Source organism: Pseudorca crassidens, chromosome 7 (genome assembly GCF_039906515.1).
Source record: "Pseudorca crassidens isolate mPseCra1 chromosome 7, mPseCra1.hap1, whole genome shotgun sequence".
In the NCBI taxonomy this organism is placed as follows: domain Eukaryota; kingdom Metazoa; phylum Chordata; class Mammalia; order Artiodactyla; family Delphinidae; genus Pseudorca; species Pseudorca crassidens.
In genome coordinates, this window is record NC_090302.1 from 84,219,457 (window position 1) to 84,241,568 (window position 22,112).

At 39.7% G+C, this 22,112-nt stretch overlaps 1 long non-coding RNA gene across 1 annotated transcript in view; it reads left to right on the top strand.

The window, feature by feature from the left end:
• The first annotated feature begins 228 nt into the window (after positions 1-228).
• The window catches only part of LOC137227107 (uncharacterized), a 98,633-nt gene continuing 76,749 nt past the window's right edge, over positions 229-22,112 (top strand). Inside the window, exons 1-2 of the long non-coding RNA XR_010944697.1 lie at positions 229-291; positions 3,416-3,514. This is a non-coding gene — a long non-coding RNA (uncharacterized lncRNA). The remainder of the gene's footprint in view (positions 292-3,415; positions 3,515-22,112) is intronic.

Genomic DNA, 22,112 nt, shown 5'->3' on the forward strand with positions numbered 1-22,112 from the left:
GCCCTCGAGAGGCCGGCCTCCTGGCCTGGCGCTCACCTTCCCCTAGGAGGCCGCTCCAGGCCCAGCCGCCTTCTCTTCTCTTGCCGCTGCCGCCGCCCTCTTTTCTCTTGCCGCTGCCTCCGCCTTCAGCGCCGCTCACCTGGGTTCCCCGGCAGCCGAACCACCCAGACAACGGCCCCTCGGCCAGCATGATCCGCCTCCGGCTTCCGGTTGCGTCACTTCCGCCAGGAGGTGAGCCCAAGGCGCGCAGGGAAGGCGCAGAAGCGAGTTTTGCTGGGGGAGTTTGTGGAGGTAGGTGGCGGCTCCGCTGGGCGGGCGGTGGCGATTCCACGTGCTCTCGCGGCCGGTTGAAACCTTTGGCGGGCGCTGGCTCAGAGGTGAGGGGTCGTGGCTCAGAGGTCCGACCTAGGAGGCTGGGCCTCAGAGAGTGGGGCGGGGGACGCGCTGTGGCCGATGCCTGCGTTTCCACCGGTAGAGAGTCTCTCCTTTGGCGTATATGCATGGAAGGAGGAAATGCATTCAGGTCCCATTCGTACTCTGGGGAAGTGGAAGGAGTCCCGGACTTGGGATGACCAATCCCTCTGGGTTTTAAAATGGAAAGGCCCTCGTGCCTTGAACCCACAGAGGGGGTTGCAGCCAGGATGGTTGGTCACAGCTGGACTGGGCTGCAAGGCATGTTGGGGACGAGGCGCTTGCCTTCTTTGAGTCTTGGGGAGCTGGGTCCCAAAGGAGGAGGCCTTAGGGCATAGTGGTTGAGACCCCGGGACTTAGGGCCAGAATAGCTGCGTGTGAATCCAGGTTTGCCACTAACTGGATGTGTGACTTGCTGCAGGTTACTGAACCACTTTGTGCCTGGTCTGTCAAAAGGGAATAATATAGAATCTAACTCAGAGGATTCTTGTAAGGATTACATGAGCCCAAATGTGTTAGCCGCCTATGATAGGGCTTGGCACATAGTAGATGCTCAGTAAATGTCAGGATTTTTCTGCAGCCCCTGCCTCTGAGGAGAGATTAGGGGCATGAGGTGGGATGTGAGTGCGTGCAAGGCTGCCTTTCCTGCAGAGAGCCCATCTGGGACTTATTCAAAGAGCGGCCCCAGCCTTCCCCACCAGTGCCTAGCATAGTGCCTGACAGGTGGGCTTGCACAGATAGTTATTACACTAGTGTTTAAACCCGTGCTGGTGATGTAGTGTGTGGGGAGGGTGTGAGACTGGAACTGGGAGGCAGAGAGACACGGCTCAGCTTCTCCCAGCCTCAGCTGGCTCATCTGTCCAGTGGAGATGGGTGTACCTGCCTCCTAGAGTTTTTGCAGAGCAAGGGAGAGGTCCTCCCTGAGTGCACATCCAGACTCTCATCACCCCACAAGAAAAAAAAAAGAAAAAAAAAAACTTTGCAAGAACTTAATGGCACCATCTATGCTCCCCTCCCCCTTTATTTTCCTTTTTTACTTTTACTTTTTCTGTTGTTATTTCCAAGGGTAATTTATGATCATTATAACTATTTAAACAATATAAAGATGTAAAATGAAAAATTTTACGGTATTCCCTCCCCCTAGCTGCATCTGCTTTAACCAAATGTTAATAGCCTAGAATTAATGCTTTCTTTCCAATCCGTTTTTTGTCCATACAAAGATACACACACACACACACACACACACACACACACACACACACACAGATGGAACACATATATTCATATACCTAATATACCTACATAGAGGTTGTTTTTGGTTGTTTTTTAAAACTAGGATTACAGCATACATATACTCTATGTATTAAACTGGATTTTTTTGGCCTATGCTCTCATTTTTCTTTGCTGAAGAAATTCAGCAAATTTCTTTTTTCACTTTACACAATGTAGAATTCCCTGTGGTGTGATAAATGTAGATCCAAACTCACTTTGAAAAATAAAGCTGTGTAATATTTCATATTATTTAGGTCTCACAATTTATTCAGCCAATTGATAGACATCATACAAGAAATGTATATCCACTTCTTTCTTAGGGGAAATATAAGTTCAGAAATATGAAATCATTCTTAAAAGGGAAATATGAATTTTCCTTTTAAGAATAAAAGTTGAGCACTAAACCATCAGGTTCTTGCTAGCTCCATTCTCAGGGCTAAGGAGAAGCTGAAAAGTAAGTGCTTTTAAGATTTGTTCTTAAGTTCCTGACACATGAGGAGAAAAAGGCAAGAATTTTCCTATAAACTTTATTTTGTAGACATGTATAGACTCTTTATAAAGCTTAGTTCTTTCAAACATTTTAGGAACATTGTTTAGATAATTACATAGGTGGTCATAAAACAGTGGTTATTGTGAAAATCGATGAGGATTTAAAAATGTAACAGCTAATGTAAATGATTCATCAGGAAGCTTATTAAACCTTTCCTAAGGTCCATTGTACTCCAAATCATTTTGTCTTGGGGGTGTTAGATGAACAATGCACTTAGGTATCTCTTACTGTAGTAGATTTAAAAGAAAGCAATTTTTGTCCGTCAACCCAAACACAACGCATTGTGTCTTTGGTTAGCATTTTCTTCCACAATACTTAAACCATTACAAATAACCAGCAGTCAAAGCACTACTACATAGATCTTTATGTATTGCCACTTTACTCAAAGTGGGCTTCCTGAGTTAGAGAGGGTAGGCATTTTTTACTTTTTAATAGAAAGTGGCAGATTACCTTCCCTAAGAGATAAAGCAATTCATATTGCCTTGTCTGATCAAGTTGTTATACTACTTTAGAAAGGGACATTAGGAGACACACTGGCTTCAAGCTGCCATCTTTCCAGCTGGCTTCTTATTTTAAAGCATGATATAAATAAATAGTTTAAATTATTCCTCTCTGGTCTTAATTTGCTGTTGAGATGAGAATTTAGAAATGGTATACAGTCCAGGGGCTTCCCTGGTGGCACAGTGGTTAAGAATCTGCCTGCCAATGCAGGGGGCATGGGTTTGATCCCTGGTCCAGGAAGATCCCGCATGCTGCGGAGCAACAAAGCCCACGAGCCACAACTACTGAGCCCATGCGCTGCAGCTCTTGAAGCCTGCGTGCTTAGAGCCCGTGCTCTGCAACAAGAGAAGCCACTGCAACGAGAAGCCCGTGCACTGCAATGAAGAGTAGCCCCCGCTAGCTGCAGTCCGCACACAGCAACAAAGACCCAAAGCAGCCAAAGAAAGAAAGAAAGAAAGAAATGGTATACAGTCCAAACACAAGTCCCCCTTACCGCCTACTTAGATTTTTTACCCATTTTCTCCACATTGCTATTAGAGATAAATGGGACTTGCAGGTCTAGAAGACAGGCAGATGAACACAATTGCAAGATTAGCTGTTTCTCTATTTGGATCACAAGGAGGAAAACACCCCACATTACCTTTCATCGGGGCTCTTGATTATGTTGTGTTTTTCCATTAGGTTTTCTATCTCTTGGCGATTTACCAGTTGATGAAGAATAAGGAGAACTATACTGTGGGCCTAGAGTGAGATGGAAGGAGAAAAACCAGCAAAGTAAAGGTTAGTTAGAATTCCAAGTGGTAATCTCCCAAGTGCCATGTGCTCTGTGGGATCTAAATGAGTACTTACTGAATTTTCAGAGGCAATAAAAGACCTCCTTTGCTCCTACATTTAATAGAAGACCTACTTTTAACTGAGAGATGAAGTTATACTCAATACTTTCTGTGCTGACTCTGGAAAGTGGTTTGTTGTGATTCTTCAGAGGATGGATTGAAAAAAAAAATCCTAACTGATAAAATGAGACTTGGTTAAAACATTGGTTTTCATTTAAAAAATTATGGCCTGTTACATATCAAATGCTTGTGTCCCCTCAAATTAATATGTTGAAGCCCGAACCCCCAATGTGATGTGTATTTGGAAACTGGGCCTTGGGGAAATAATTAGGATTAGATGAAGTCATGAGGGTGGCGTCTTGGTCCAATGAGATTAGTGCTCTTTTAAGTAGATACCAGAGACTGCTCTCTCGCGCTCGCTCTCTCTCTCTCTCTCTCTCTCTCTCTCTCTCTCTCTCTCTCTCTTTCTCTCTCCACACACACATGTAGTGAGCAAGGCCATGTGGAAAAACAGCAAGAAGGCAGCTGTCTATGAGTAAGGAAGAGAGCTCTTGCCAGAAACTGACCCTGCTGGTACCTTGATCTTGGACTTCTAGCCTCCAGAACTGTGAGAAAATAAATTTCTATTGTCTAAGCCACCCAGTATGTGGTATTTTGTGGTTGTAGGGCAGAAGCAGCCACAGATGATACATAAATGAAAGGGTGAATGGTTATGGCTGTGCTCCAGTGAAGGGGCTTAGGGCAGAATTTGGCCTTCAGGTTGTAATTGGCCAACCTGTGTCCTAGACTATCCCACACCCTCACCACTCACCAGGAAGATAAAAGCCATCATAATCTTCTCAGGGCAACTTCACCCAGAGCCTCATTATCAGAAGACCAGGTTTGTCTTTGTGTTGTTTCATCCCATACAGGTTGTCTTAAAAGCCTATGACTTTCTGCTCATGAGTGCCTAAGTAGTCTTGTCCTTAAGCCAATAACCAGTTATATTTTTTATTGTTTTGTCACATCATGGTTAAACAATGCAACAGTAAACCCAATAGCCAAAAGTGGCAAATTTCTGGGTCATATTGTCTTAAACAAAATGGTCATTTAGGTTTAGGAAGAGTAGAGAAATACCTGCATTTATTTTTCTCTGTGCATGTTTTGAATTGTCTTAATTACACTTAATTTACAATGAGTTTTAGTCTGAATTGGGAGTTTGGTGGAAAGTTCTCATAGACTGACCCTCATCCTAGAAGTGGCCCTTAGCAGCTGCTTTTCTTCATTCAGGTCTCTGTTTAAAAGCATTTTCTGAGAAAGGTCTCCTCTGACCACCTTATCTAAGAGAGGACCACTTGTATCCCCTCAGCCAGCTTTATTTTTCTTCCTAGGATTTATCACTGTTTGACATCATATTATATATTCATGGATTGATTATCTGTCTCTAAGTCTAGAATGTAAACTCCATTGAAGACTTGTTTTTTCCCTTCACTGTTGTATCCCTCAGAAACACAAACAGTGCCTGGCACATAGTAAGTGCTCAATAAATATTTCTTGAATGAGTGAATGAACTAATTGGAGACCAGACTTATTTCCCAAGTTTGAGTCCTTCTCTTGGACACCAACCTCGTGTTCCAGAAGCTCTGAATACAGAGTGCTCCTCTGTTCTGGCCGGTGTTCACACAGAGGTTGTAAATAGCCCATAAACCCTGGATCTGAATCAAGGAACACTTGCCTGAAATTCCAGGGGTCAATTCTTCATGGATCCTCTGTTCCCATTGCCCACCTATATGCTCAAATGTCCTTTGTCTGCACTGTATACCTTCTAGCAGCTGATGTTTACCTGTGTTCTTCACACACACCTTTTGGTCTCATGCTAGTTTATACTCACTCCCAACCCGGCCCAGTCAAATCCATTTGGTGTTTTTCAAATGATGGTAGAAGATATGGTATAGGTGATATATTTTAATTTTTGTAATGGTATATGTGCTTTGATGTGTATTACAATATGACTCTCATATCACACCCATGCTTTATAATAAACAGAAAACAAATTTAAGTAGAAAGATCACATACTGTATGTTTTTTTGTGTGTAATGTTGGCTTTATTCTATTTATTATATTGAAGTATAGTTGATTTACAGTGTTGTGTTAGTTTAGGTGTACAGCAAAGCGATTCAGGAATATGTATATGTATATATATATATATATATATATATACACACACACACACACATACATATATATATATATATTCAGATTCTTTATATGTTATTGCAAAATGTTGAGCATAGTTCCCTGTGCTATGCAGTAGGTCCTTCTTGGTTATCTATTTTATATACAGTAATGTGTTTATGATAATTCTAAACTCCTAATTTATCCCCCCACCCTTTCCCCTTTGGTAACCATGTTTGTTATGTCTGTGGGTCTATTTCTATTCTGTATATAAGTTCATTTGTATCATTTTTTTTATGTTCCACATATAAGTGATATCATATGTTATTTGTCTTTGGCTTACATCACTTAGTATGATAATCTCTAGGTCCATCCATGTTGCTGCAAATGGCATTATTTCTTTTTATAGCTGAGTAATATTCCATTGTATAAGTAACATAGTGTATGATTCTTTTTTAAAAGACAGTCTGGAAGAGGCAGATTTATAGGGACAGAAATCTGTGATTGCCAAGGCCTGTGGGTAGGGGTGGATTTGGACAATAAAGGGGCCCAAGGGAAATTATGGGATGATAGAAATATGTATCTTGATTGTGGTGGTGGTTACACAACTGTGTTTATCAAAATTTATCAAACTGCACACCTTAAAAGAGTGAATTTTACTGTATGTAGACTATACCTCAATAACCTGCCAAAAATTAAATCAAAAGAATGAGTTAATTTTAAAAAAAATCCAGTGTTAATGATGAAAAATCTGAAAGTGAAATGAAGAAAACACTCCCATTTACCTTTGCAACAAAAAGAATAAAATATCTAGGAATAAACCTACCTAAGGAGACAAAAGACCTGTATGCAGAAAATTATAAGACACTGATTAAAGAAATTAATGATGATACAAACAGATGGAGAGATACACCATGTTCTTGGATTGGAAGAATCAACATTGTGAAAATGACCCTACTCTCCAAAGCAATCTACAGATTCAGTGCAATCCGTATCAAACTACCACTGGCATTTTTCACAGAACAAAAAAATTCACAGTTTGTATGGAAACACAGAAGACCCCGACTAGCCAAAGCAATCTTGAGAAGGAAAAATGGAGCTGGAGGAGTCAGGCTCCCTGACTTCAGACTATACTACAAAGTTACAGTCATCAAGACAGTATGGTACTGGCACAAAAACAGAAATATAGATCAATGGAACAGGATAGAAAGCCCAGAGGTAAACCCACGCACATATGGTCACCTTATCTTTGATAAAGGAGGCAAGAATATACAGTGGAGAAAAGACAGCCTCTTCAATATGTGGTGCTGGGTAAACTGGACAGCTACATGGAAAAAAATGAAATTAGAACACTCCCTAACACCATACACAAAAATAAACTCAAAATGGATTAAAGACCTAAATGTAAGGCCAGACACCATCAAACTCTTAGAGGAAAACATAGGCAGAACACCCTAGGCCATAAATCACAGCAAGATCCTTTTTGACCCACCTCCTAGAGAAATGGAGATAAAAACAAAAATAAACAAATGGGACCTAATGAAACTTAAAAGCTTTTGCACAGCAAAGGAAACCATAAACAAGATGAAAAGACAACCCTCAGAATGGGAGAAAATATTTGCAAAAGAGGCAACTGACAAAGGATTAATCTCCAAAACATACAAGCAACTCATGCAGCTCAGTATCACAAAAACATACAACCCAGTCCAAAAATGTGCAGAAGACCTAAACAGACATTTCTCCAAAGAAGATATACAGATTGCCAACAAACACATGAAAGAATGCTCAACATCATTAATCATTAGAGAAATGCAAATCAAAACTACAATGAGATATTATCTCACACCGGTCAGAATGGCCATCATCCAAAAATCTACAAATAATAAATGCTGGAGAGGCTGTGGAGAAAAGGGAACACTCTTGCACTGTTGGTGGGAATGTAACTTGATACAGCCACTATGGAGAACAGTATGGAGGTTCCTTAAAAAACTAAAAATAGAACTACCATACAACCCAGCAATCCCACTATTGGGCATATACCCTGAGAAAACCATAATTCAAAAAGAGTCATGTACCAAAATGTTCATTGCAGTTCTATTTACAATAGCCAGGACATGGAAGCAAGCTAAGTGTCCATCGACAGATGAATGGATAAAGATGTTGCACATATATACAATGGAGTATTACTCAGCCATAAAAAGAAATGAAATTGAGTTATTTGTAGTGAGGTGGATGGACCTAGAATCTTTCATACCGAATGAGGTAAGTCAGAAAGAGAAAAACAAATACCGTATGCTAACACATATATATGGAATCCAAAAAAAAAAAAAAAAAAAGAAAAGAAAAGAAAGAAAAGAAAAGAAAAGAAAATGGTCAGAAGAACCTGAGGGCAAGACGGGAATAAAGATGCAGACCTACTAGAGAATGGACTTGAGGATATGGGGAGGGGGAAGGGTAAGCTGGGACAAAGTGAGAGAGTGGCATTGATATATATACACTACCACACGTATAATAGATAGCTAGTGGGAAGCAGCCACATAGCACAGGGAGATGAGCTCAGTGCTTTGTGACCAGCTAGAGGGGTGGGATAGGGAGGGTGAGAGGGAGGGAGATGCAAGAGGGAAGAGATATGGGGACATATGTATATGTATAACTGATTCACTTTGTTATAAAGCAGAAACTGACACACCATTGTAAAGCAATTATACTCTAATAAAGATGTTAAAAAAATCCAGTTAATTATAAACGTGGTATGTAGCTATGGTAAAAGGTGGTAGGCAAATGATCAGAAGTTGTAAAATAGTGTATTTAATGATAATTTCAAAACTGGAGCATTGCTTAGCATTGCATCAGAGCATTACTTAGAGTATTTTTGTCTCCCTTTGTTTCTGTATTTCATCTGTGGACTGAACATCATTTCACGTCCCTATGGCCTCATCTGTCTCTTCCTCCAGCCACCACTCCTATAATCAATTTCATAGGGCTCTGACCAGTTACATGCGTGTGCAGCTCAACTGTGTCTTGCCTCAGGCAATGAAACCACTTGATTCTCACTGATGTGTACTCCAGATGCATACAAGAGATTACTTTGTGAGGCAAACAGTGTCCAACCTGCAGGGTGGAGCCTGGAGTTAATTGCTTTTCCCTTCCCCTCATGAAGTTCCTGAGACAATCCTGCAGGATGGAGCAGCTAGCCCCCTGTATCGCTGGCCTCTTTCTTCTGTCTCTCTCTCCCTTCTGGTTTTGCCTCCCCTTTCCCTTATTCCTGCTCCCTGGGACTGCACTCTCCCATAAAGATTTTTTTTTCAATTGTGGTAAACTACACATAATATAAAATTTACCCTCCTAATTGAGATATAATTGACACGTAACTTCATATTAGTTTCAGGTGTACAGCATACTAATTTGATATTTGTATATATTGCAAAATGATCACAGCAGTAAGTCTAGTTAACATCCATCACCTCACGTAGTTACAAATTTTTCTTCTTGTAATGAGAACTTTTAAGATCTGCTTTCTTAGCAACTTTAAAATATATAATACAGTATTTTTAATTATAGTCACCACATTGTACATGCTGGAAGTTTGTACCTTTTGACCACTTTCACCCATTTCCCCACCCCTCACTTCCCGCCTTGCAACACCAATCTGTTCTCTGTATCTATGAGTTCAGTTTTTTTTTTTTTAGTTTCACATATAAGTGAGATCACACACTATTTGTCTTCCTCTGTCTGACTTATTTCACTTAGCATAATGCCCTCAAGATCCATCATGTTATTTTAAATGGCAGGATTTTCTTTTTTTTATGGCTGAATAATATTGCATTGTGTGTGTGTGTGTGTGTATGTGTGTATCACATTTTAAACCATTTTTAAGCGTACAGTTCAGTGGTATTAAGTATTAATACATTTATATTGTTATGCAATCATCGCCACCATCCATCTTCAGAACTCTTCATTTTACACAACTAAATCCCTCTTTCCATTAAATAATAACTCTTCATCTCAACCCCCACCCCTGCCCCAATAAAGTTTTGTTCATTGACTTTGCCTGGGTTACTACCTTCTGGGCAACCCACACCCAAACTTAATTCCACACCCAGGCTGTCTTTGTTCTTTACTTTTTTTTAAAAACTTATTTTTTATTTATTTTTGGCTGTGTTGGCTCTTGGTTGCTGCGCGGGGGCTTTCTCTAGCTGTGGTGAGCGGGGGCTACTCTTTGTAGCGGTGCATGGGCTTCTCATTGCAGTGGCTTCTCTTGTTGTGGAGCATGGGCCCTAGAGCGTGCGGGCTTCGGTTAGTTGCCACGCATGGGCTCAGTAGTTGTGGCTTGTGGGCTCTAGAGTGCAGGCTCAGTAGTTGTGGCGCACGGGTTTAGCTGCTGTGTAAGCACGTAGGATCTTCCTGGACCAGGGATCAAACCCATGTCCCCTGCATTGGCAGGCGGATTCTTAACCACTGTGCCATCAGGGAAGTCCTGTCCTTTATTAAAATGGAGAATCTGCGAAAAATAGCTTTGATATGTCAGGATGTGAATTATAATTTTTGTTTATTTCTTCTTTGTTGGACTTGGTTTCTTCTCCTTTAAAGAATTTTCCATTTAGCTCTTAGATTCTACATCTTCTTTTTCACTCATATATCGAAGAACTCAAAAGTTGAGTTCTTGATGTGGGTCAGGGACATGGACAGCTAGAAGTTGGTACCCTGTGCTCCTACAGCTGCATATGTCTCCACATTTTCCTTTGTTTGACCCATTTATATGGCTTCCATGGCATTTGGAAAAATATTTTGTAACAGATAGACATTATTGTGGCCTTGAGACAAGTCTCTGAGACAACTGTGCTTGCTACTTGGCGCCCCTTGTGCCAAGTAGCAAACACAGCTGCAGTCCCTGGCTACCTTGATGGCTGTGGATGAAGCAGGCTTCGTCCTGAGTCCTAGGGATGGTGAGGGTCCAGCATCATGTGGAAGTGCAGCCAAGGATAACGGTGGAGCCAGAGCTTCTCAAGCATGGCTTCTCATCTCCCAGGTGCATGAGGGTGGGGTTTCTCCTGTGCTTTTGCATATGGTGTGTCCTCCTGAGCACTTTGTTTTGCTCAGTGGGAGAAACTGATCTTATATTAACTTTATATTGGAAACAACAAATCTACTGTATGGGGAAAATGCAAATTTTCCATTAATTTTTAAGCTATATAATATTTACAAATGCTGCCAAAATGTCTCAGAATCTCTAGGGGTTGTGAATCTACTCTTCTCCATCATTAGGGTTTCCTTGGAAAAGTCTGAAAAGGGCAGTGTTAAAGCACTCCTTGGCCTCTTTGGCCTTGCCCTCTTTTAGAAAGTGAGCTTGAACTTGGTGATTTTCTGTCCCTTTCCTTTGACTTTGAGTGTTCCTGACCTTGGCTTGGCCACCTGGCTCTCACTTCTTATGTTCTTGACCTTGCTTCTTCTTTTCTGATTCTCTCCTCTGGTTCAGGGTTTTTTTTTTTTTTTTTTTTTTTTGGCTGCACCGGGTGACTTATGAAATTTTAGCTCCCTGACCTGCGCCCTAGGCAGTGAGAGCACGGAGTCCTAATCACCGGACTGACTGCCAAGGAATTCCTTGGTTCAGATTTTTTACCTTTAAGTTTTTAACTCTGGTCTAAACTCTGTTTAAAATCTTAGCCAAAGGCACCTGGGTCCTGACATTTGGGCAAAATGAAGCAAAGGATAAAAACCGTACAGGACTTTCAGTTCCTTGGACATAATTTCCTCATTCTTCCCCTTATTCCTGTGCTTCTTTCTCTCCGTGTTTTAGATTATCTCCATGTAGTTATTTTCAATGGCTGTTTTATAAGCAACCTTTCCACTTCAGAATGTCTCCAAACTTTCTTTCCTGTTTGCAGATGAGCTTTTCTTACCAGGGTTGCTGCCACTATGCTAATTTACTGTCCTTTAACAATAAGATTTCTTGTTTTCCCCAGATTTTTCAAAACCTGAGAATTAAATTTCCAGAAAGGCCAAACCACTGCATTTCATCTTGACTAATTTGTCATATGGGCAGACTTCCCACTGCAAAATCAGCATGGGGTTTTTTTGTTTTTTTTTTTGTTTTTTTTAAAGAAAAAGAAAGCAGTATGATTCTTTGGCAGACACTCACCATCACTTTCCCACTAATCTGATAAAATTCCATCCCTCCACTCCCCAAAAGCAAATCTTGAGCTAAACTTTCAACTTTTTTTTTGGAAACGAGGTTAAACAAATGCACTCAATTTTGGGAAACAGATCTCCTCTAAGCAAGGCAGGCTGAGCTACATTCCTGCATTTCTCATGCTGCAGAGGGAAAAGTTCATAAATGTAAGGGAATGCTTTTCTAAAGTTATCTGTGAAGGGCAAGGAATAATTACTTCTGTGTGGTTCAAACCTGGGCACCATCCAGATTCCCCCAATTAGCTGTGAGAACAGTGCCTGCTATTGTGTCTCAGGTTTACCTTGAATTCTCCAAGGACATGTTCTTTTCTGATAACCATGAATATTAGAAAGCAGGATCCTACAAGATTCTTCTTTCTTGTCTTCAAGCAAAAGGGGGCCCATATGACTACAAGAGGGGTTAAGAGACAAGCAATTGCTGTAAGCATTTCATTGCCAGGGGGTGAAAAGGAAACTGTGATGTCATTTTTAATATTTTCTTAGGGAAAAAAATCAGAAACTTCTGCATTATGAGGGGTGACTGGATATAGATACTTCTTCATGCATGGGGAAATGGTGGGAGTTATAAAATTTGTTTACTTTACTTGTGTAGCCCTGTTTTTCAGTTTGACTTGTCCTTCTGAAGTCACACTGTCTTAAGGGTAAGATTAAGATGAAAATAAGTAACAAATAGGCTCTACCTCTACAAATTCGGAAAATTCCAGATTCCCAAATTCCTCTTACACAGTGTTAGGAGTCCACATGGAGTGATTTCTCATGTGCTTCCTGGGTGCTGCGTGGCATCTGCCGTTTCCCGCCTTTTCAGGTGTGGTTCACACTGCAAAGAACAGACTGCCATATTGTTTTTCCTGATGACCCTGATACCTGGTATTAAGGTTTTAGGGTCTGTGTTGGGAGCATCATCGTTAATTCTCACCTGTGAAGACACCACTGCTGGAACTTTCTTGGTGGTCCAGTGGTAAAGAATCTGCCTTACAATGTAGGGAACGCGGATTCGATCCCTGGTCAGGGGACTAAGATCCCACATACCGCAGGGTAACTAAGCCTGTGCACTGCAGCTAGAGAGAGAAAACCCGTATGCCACAACTAGAGAGAAACCTGCGCTCCGCAACAAAAGATCCCGTATGCCTCAGTGAAGATCCTGCGTGCCGCAACTAAGACCCGATGCAGCCAAAAATAAATAAAATAAAAAAATAAATAATAAAATAAATCTTAAAAAGAAAAGACACCACTGCCAGTTGGGATGCCTACTGCAGGGGTGAGGCTTGGCAAAGCTCATGCCAAGACTGCTGGTGGCTCTTGTTCATGGTGCTCACCTCTGCACAGAGGTTGTTCTGAGAAAGCCATTGCCCCAGCGTGGCTCCATCTGTGCTCTCAAAGCACCATGGAGTATCCGTGGGTGTTTCTTTGCTTTTAAGAAACCTGTCTCAACTTAGGACATGAGGCATGTGTCCCTAAGACTGGCAGGGTAATCTGCACAACAGGCACATATTTTATTCAGAAATCTTCCTCTCTTTTTTGGCTTCTTATCATGAAATGGACCTAGCATCAATTAACCTTGGTAATTTCCCCTGTGACTCCTTTGGCCCTTGTGCACATAGCCTGTTCTCAGATGTGCTTGGGTATGCCTTAGTCTTAGGGTGAGAACAATTGAATTAGGACGACTACATGCATTTGACTCCATCCCATGTAGGGTGCAAATATATGAACTAGGAATGTAGCGTTTTGCAAGATCTGTCCAACACACTGATCAGAATGAGGTCTCTGCCTCACCTACATAGGCAAGGACAGGCCTGTGTTTTGTGTATGTGTGTGTGGCAGGGGGAGGTAGAAATTCTAGAGCCCACTTCAGCATCTTTTGTATAATAACTCCCAAATCTGTGATTCCAGTCTAGATCTTTCTCTGCTTCTGATTCTCTTCACCTCAGAATGATTCACCTCCTATGATCCCTGTTTCCATCAATGGACCAACCAGTTTTTGTGCTAGAATCATCCTTACATCCTCCAACACCTGCACAACCAAAAACTCAATTACCAAATCAAACACTAAACCTCTGATAATTCTACTATTAGTGGAAAGGGACAGAAGGGTGAGGTCTATGAGACCTGTTTTTTCTTTAGGAAAAAAGTACTGGAAAATAATACTCTAATAATTGAAACACTGAAGTAATACTCCTGTCTTAATAGGAGGAAAACTTTTCCCTTAAAAGTATTACGGGATGAAACCAATCAAAATTCTTTTTCTCTCACTTATTAGTATCTTCAATAGCCAAAACAATGTAGGCTTTAACTTGGCCATATTTAAGACATGAAAAAGAATATATTGTCCTAAATATAAGCATAATTGGGGAACACACATTTAGTGAATTTGCTGCAGGTGTGTACGTTTTCCCCTTTAGGGCAAGGTAAGGAAATCACTATGTGTAATTATTTAGAAAATGGTGGCTGTACCCTGCACTGTATACTCAGAAACATTTTATAGGATTTAAAGAGAACAGGTGACCCATCTGTAAATGCCTCTGAAGAAACCAGTCAAGATAGAAGGTGGATCTATTTGCTGATGGCTGTCTAGGTCTGTTGAAGGGAGGCCTCCAAGACATCCTGGATTCCCTGGGGTCCTGGGCAGGGCAAAGGAGGCCTCCCAGTCAGATGGACTCTTAAGTTTTTCTGTGACTGGAGACCAAGGGTCACATGATGGGCTCCATCCCATCTGTAAGCTTGGTTTAGTGTGGAACTGAGTCATGGCTGGACCCACTGAGGGAAACCTTGTCTCATCTGAACCTGTGAATTAACAGTTTAACTAATTGAACATCTAATTCAGCTAGTTAACTGTCTAACCAACCTGCTTCTAAACATCTGCTACAAACCCTGATGGTTCTCTGCAGGGTTAGTTTTACATGAGCTCAAATAGCTGCAAGAGATTTCAGATATCTTGGGATACATAAGGGAGCGACTCTAGAATAAGATAAAAAGGCACTTCCAGGTGTTTAGAAGTTCTTCACTTCTAGCTCTCACATTAAAATGGAGCCTTAGGTCCTAAGACTATGTAATGTATTATAATTTATGCTCTGGTGGAATAGAGTTATAATTTTCCAAAAGCAAATTGTCTTGAGAATTCAGTAAGAGTTTCCCTTGGTGAAACAATATTTTGCAGTTTGCAGTAATACAACAAAAGGGCTACTGAAGGTTGGTTTATCCACAATGAGACATTTGCACAGAGCTTAGTTAAGTCAGCACGAATGTCAAGCCAGAGGAGCTTCAGGTATTGGCTTTCCTGACAATTAGCTATGTGGCTTTAGACAATTGATTTAAATATCTTCTTTTTTCTTTTAAAGAATATCTCTCCATTTACTTAGATTTTATTTGAATTCTTTCCACACTGTTTCATAGTTTTCTGGTCGTAGATTTGTACATATTTTCCTAGATTTATAATTATTCCATTTTTGTGTGCTATTGTAAATGGTATTTTTAAAATTTCAGTTCTGAATATCTGAAACCAACATAGTATTGTATGTCAAATATATTTCAATAAAAAATTCATTAGTCAAAAAATGTCAATTCTGATAGTTCACTGTTGGTGTAGAGAAAATACACTGAATTTTGGGTATTGACATTGTACTTTGCTATTTGTTTTCTCCCTTCACTGTCATTGAGACATGAGATACTGAGTTCATTTCCATTTCTGTCCACCCCCCATGGTACTGCAGATCTCTTTTTTTCCTTTTTCCTTAAAATTTTTTTTTATCATTGTGAGAATGTTAAGCATGATATGTACTCTCTTAAATTTTTAAGTGCACAATACAATATTGTTAGCTATATGAACAATGCTGTACGCCAGATGTCTTGAACTTATTCATCTTGCATAACTGAAACTGTACGCATTGAACAGCAAAGATCTAAACATTCCGAACTTGTGTTTCTTTTTTTTTTCCAGTGTCTATAAAGTTTTATTGGAACACAGCTATACACATTAATTTATGTATCATTTATGGCTGCTTTTGAATTGAAATGCAAGTTTTTTTCACCCAGCTTTATTGAGGTATAACTGACATATAACACTGTGTAAGGTTAAGGCGTACAAGGTAATGATTAGATATATGTATACAATTGTGAAATAATTACCACAGTAAGGTTAGTTAACACTTCCATCTTAAATCTCTGGAACATATTCATCTTATAACTGAAAGTTTGCAGTTTTTGTCAACATCTCCCTATTTGCTCCACCTCTAAGCCCCTGACAACCGTCATTCTACTCTCTGCTTTGGTGAGTTTCACTTTTTAAAATTCCACATATAAGTGAGACCAAATAGTATTTGTCTTTCTCTGACTTATTCCACTTAGCATATCACCCTCAAGGTCCATCCATGTTGTCATAAAAGGCAAGCTTTCCTTCTTTTTACTGACCAAATAATATTTCATTATATTTACAAACCACACTGCTTTATCCCTTCATGTGTTCGTGGACACTTAGGTTGTTTCCATGTTTTGGCTATTGTGAATAATGCTGCAGTGAACATGGGGAGCAGATATTGCTTCAAGAGAATGATTTCATTTCCTTTGGATATCTACCCAGGAGTAAAATTGCTGGATCATATGGTAGTGCTCTTTTTAGTTTTTTGAGGAACCTCCATACTGTTCTCCACAGTGGCTGCACCAATTTATATTCCCACCAATAGTGTACAAGGTAAAGCTGTGTTTCTTATCTGTGAAATGGAGCAAATAGTATCTATCTGATTTGTTAACTCTAGCCTTAACATAACGCTGTAAAGTGTTTATGAGAGAGTCCTGTGCTTCCTGTGTACAGAGACACTATTATTAATTGCCTCATCTCTGGAGGTGATGAGAACCGTCCTGAACGGAGTTGTTTGTGGAGTGTTTGGTACTGGAGCTAGCACTCACACATCGTATTCTAAGTGTTTACATGCCATTTTCTCTGTGAATTCCTTAAAGACAGGCAGGGCTTTATTGGTCTCTGACACCTAGTAGGATCCAGATGCGTGTTTCTAAATAAATAAATAATGAGCTCAGATCCTTAACCTCAGAGCTGCTTAAAATTTTTTTAGTAAATAATTTGAAGAAGGCTAGATGTAAGGCTTTTTTCCCCCCGCTTTCTCCCTTCTTTGACTAAAAAGCAAGGAATGCATTATCCGGACAGTTGGCCGGAGGGAGATTTCGGTAAAGCAATTAACTAGAAATGTATTATTAAATGTCAAACCCACCACATATTAGCATGAATCTAAGACTTGTGTTTTATGGGAGCATTCTTATGTTATTTTTTTCATGATTTTTCTTTGAAACTATTTTAACAATTTGCTGTAAGAATATTTTGGGTTTAGTCAATTTATTGTACTAGGTTTTTTCCCTAGAGGTGAATGGTTTTGTTGAACAAAATTCACTAGTTCCATATCAAATCTACAATATAAGATTGTTGAATGTGATTTTTTTTTACTTTCTAGTCTAAATTGGAAGCTTTTGGGCATTGAGCCTAGAAACATATGCTGATGTGATTTATATGTAGAAAATCTGTGTTCATATTATTAATAAAATCACTATTGGTTCTAATCTTTGTTCTCTGGGGATATATCTTAGTAAATCACTTCCTGCCATTCAGATACCTCAGATCTCAAACTGCCTGAAGCTTTAACAGATTCATCAGAAAATACAATTCAAAAATCCAAGAAGGTTATGATGACAGGAAAAGCATTCCGCGTTTCTCCTGCAAGGGTGGGGAGGGGACAGGAAGGAAAGGAGAATCTGGTTCTTCTATGTCTGAAAAAAGACAGTTCAGATTAATTACTAGTGCCTTAAATAAGAAACAGGGAAATATCCTCCAAAGATGCAGTCACTTTAGCCTGCCATAAACATGTGGTACTCATCCTCAGGGTCCAGGAGCAGAGAAATTTAGGCACGTCTGAAAAAAGTCAGGCAAGCACATCTTTAAAAATGAAAATCGGAAGTAAAACGCATTGTGCTCAGAATTATCAGCTTTCTCTGTATCTTGAGTCTGTCACTTCAACAACTCTGGAATTTTCGAGGTTTCTTGAGTAGGTGGGTATCAATATATACTATGCCCACACCCCTCCCCCCCACCCCGATAGAACATATTTTACCAATTTAGTTTACAAAGCGAATTTAGGTCTTCCCTTCGTGCTTAACTTACCTGTAATGTGCGGGTTCTAAATATGTTTCCATCTTCTGAAGACCATTCTCTCACATTGCATTGCCAAGATGTGCTGTCCAGATGTGAAAGGCTAGGTCACTCTTAACATTTCTTCAGAGCAGGGGTCTCTGAGTGGAAGAGAGTATGTTATTTATACAATGACAAGTTAGCAAAGGATGTCTTCTGTTTGAGTAGACAAGATGCATCTGAACTTTCATTTCTTTTCCTGTGCAGCCTTGGATTTCTATTACGGGGGATGTGATAGAGAAGGGACTGAGAATTTGGAGAAGGTTTGAAGAAGATGTCAGATTGATTCAGATCTATTATTTTCCAATTCTTGAACACTCAGGTTTTATGTGCTTGTTGCTACCTGTGAGTCTGAATTCTTGGGAAGCAGCCTAAAAATGCTGGCAGGTCTGCCTTGCAGGTTATCGACACTGGTTCTACTTGGTGACCATTGGTGTGTTGATAGGACCAGTGACATGTGTGAATCAAGATCATTCAAAAGATGAATTCGATGATTCTGGCTTTTTTCTATGAAGAGCTGACCCTCAGCAGTTAGATGTAACCCTCATCATTACATCAGTTAGAAAAAAAAATCCATTTTTGAAAAAGGGAAACACAAATTAAAGGGAAAGCGGATGGTCTGAGAGGCCATGTAGTTCTGTGCATTGATTCCACCCATAAAGGGGGGTTTGATAGTCCCAGCTGATCAAGAATACAATAGGACTCTGTATATTCCTTCTGCTTCTCTTTTCCTTGTCCTTATAATTTGTTTTCCTGCACTTAAATAAAGGTAATCTCAGTGGTTCTTGCGCTTGTTCAGACCCTGAACTTTCTGCACAAGACACCTTGAAAGCCCTGAGCTATGTATTGCATTTAACACATCATAGTAGGAAAAAAAAAAGAATTTGGAATTAGAAGATTTGGGACCTAAATATTGGGCATGCACTTTACTGAATGGTTTTGTGTCAATTTCTTAACCTTTCTAAATCAGTCTAATATGCCCAGTAGTGGGATTGCTGGGTCGTATGGTAGTTCTAGTTTTAGTTTTTTAAGGAACCTCCATACTGTTCTCCATGGTGGCTGTATCAATTTACATTCCCACCAACAGTGCAGGAGGGTTCCCTTTTCTCCACATCCTCTCCAGCATTTATTGTTTGTAGATTTTTTGATGATGGCATATACCCATAATTCAAAAAGAGTCATGTACCACAATGTTCATTGCAGCTCTGTTTACAGTAGCCAGGACATGGAAGCAACCTAAGTGTCCATCGACAGATGAATGGATAAAGAAGATGTGGCACATATATACAATGGAATATTACTCAGCCATAAAGAGAAATGAAATTGAGTTATTTGTAGTGAGGTGGATGGACCTAGAGACTGCCATACAGAGTGAAGTAAGTCAGAAACAGAAAAACAAATACCATATACTAACACATATATATGGAATCTAAAACAAAAAACAAAAAAAAAACGGTTCTGAAGAACCTAGGGGCAGGACAGGAATAAAGACGCAGACGTAGAGAATGGACTTGAGGATACGGGGAGGGGGAAGGGTAAGCTGGGACGAAGTGAGAGAGTGGCATGGACTTATATATACTACCAAATGTAAAATAGCTAGTGGGAAGCAGCTGCATAGCACAGGAATATCAGCTTGGTGCTTTGTGACCACCTAGAAGGGTGGGATAGGGAGGGTGGGAGGGAGACGCAAGAGGGAGGAGATATGGGGATGTATGTATATGTATAGCTGATTCACTTTGTTATAAAGCAGAAACTAACACACCATTGTAAAGCAATTATACTCCAATAAAGATGTTTTTTTAAAAAAATCAGCCTAATAAGTAAAACAACAATAATAATATCTTTCTCACAAGATGGTTGTAAGGATCCAATGAGATATATTACATTGAACCATTGAAAATTAATTTTTTCTGACCTTCACAAAGTGCTATTTTAAATGGGCAAACTCATATAAGCAATGTTTTGAAAATTGTACAATACCATGTAAAATTTTAGTTAAAGTAAAAAGGTACTTTTTCTCCTCATTTATGAGGGAGAAGTGGAACTTTCCTAACAACTGGAGAACCAATGTTACCAGAAGGTATGTGTAGAATTTAAGGAGAAAGGCTGAGGAAGATAATGATAAATAAGAAAGTGAATTTTTATTCTTTGGGCAACCTTTTGCTACTTTAGTATGGAATGGTGATTATGTTTATCCATTTAATGAGCTGTATATATGTGAAATATTCACACCACTCCATGTTAATTCAGAAACTGAGCCACTGATATTAATAAACCATTATTCTTTTCAAAGGACAAAACATTCGCTATTCAAGCCTCTCAATCAAAACCCTCCAATTTAATAGGATTAATGAGGTCATTTGGATGATATTCACACATTGCATAAAGGAAAAGTAACTTGATGTTAAAGGCCATCTGAAATAAATGATCCACATAATATTTATTTTAAGAAAATAATGAGAAATATAACACCAGAATTTTCTTTAGGTGATTAGGTTCAGTAAGGCTTAGGAAATAAACTGGCCAACAGTGGTGGGTATTACACTTGATAATGTTTTCTTCTTATCTAGTTGAGATGTGTTATACATAAATCATATTTCTGCTTCCCATCTTTCAGACTGATGTTCTGAAGCCATAGTTAATAGCTTAGGCTTAAATCCTTTAAAAATGATTGTAACAGTTGAAAGTGGAAGATTTAAAAGGGCAAATTTTCTGCATTAAGAGAAAAAGATCAATTAGGAAGAGCTAGTATTTTCCAAAGATGCAGGAGTCCTGTAATTATGTGGTTTCATGTAAAAATCAAATGAGGGTATATTCACATTGAAATTCTCAGACATGAGTTTCTGGTCTTGGGTTTGGCAGTGAGTTATGCAGACTGTTAACCCATTTGTACTTTCATCAATAAAGACACTTCATAAAGGACTTGACTTTTTTAAAAAAAATTTATTGGAGTATAGTTGATTTACAATGTTGTGTTAGTTTCTGCTGTACAGCAAAGTGAATCAGTTATATATATATGTATACGCACTCTTTTTAAGATTCTTTTCCCATATAGGTCATTACACAGAGTACTGAGGAGAGTTCCCTGTGCTATACAATAAGTCCTTATTAATTATTTATTTTATAAATAGCAGTGTGTATATGTCATTCCCAATCTCCCAATTTATTCCTCTCCCTTCCTTTCCCCCTGGTAACCATAAGTTTGTTTTTTACATCTGACTCTATTTCTGTTTTGTAAATAAGTTCATTTGTACCATTTGGTTTTTTTTTGGATTCCACATACAAGTTGTTCAGAACTGCTTCATTATGGATGATAAATTATATGGCCACCAAAGGTTCATAGAGTTTTACTCTCAGGAATATAAGGTAGGGGCTTGAATATACCAGAACTTCCATCTGTCTCCTCAGGAGGGTACCAGGGCTATAAGAACGTTCACTGTTCCCCAGTTTTTGTGGTTGCTGCTGGTGTTATCCTCTTGTTTGCCCAAGGTGTTTGGTAGCCTGGTCTTGTCTTCAACTTGTGAACGTGTCCTTGGAGTCAGCTGGTATGTTTCCTAGCTCCCTGGGAAACAGGGAGCCTGCCAGTGTTAGAGGAGAGGAGCAGTAAAGATGGAGTTGGTGGTGGTCTTGGGATGGACGTGGGGCTGAGTTACAGAAAAGCCTGTAGGCTCTTCCATCAGTGTTCTGTTGAATCACCTGGTCATGATCATAGCACTGGAGTTGGGAGTGGTCTAAGAAGTTAATCTGATTTCTCCTTTTGCCTCCAGTAGACCTATGCTGACATTTTGATAGCCTGTGGAAGCATGTTCTAGTATGTTATGGCAGCAGGTTTCCCCCCAGGCGTATTTAGCAACTGATTCACCTGGAGAGTCTAACCAGCCTCAGCAGTGAATGTTTCAAAAAAATTAGTGCAGCAGGTTACTAAAATGGAAATACTGGCTAAGGCCCACTCCTCATAATTAAGGTACAGTCAGCCCCTCATATCTGCATTCCTTCCATCCATGGATTCAACCAA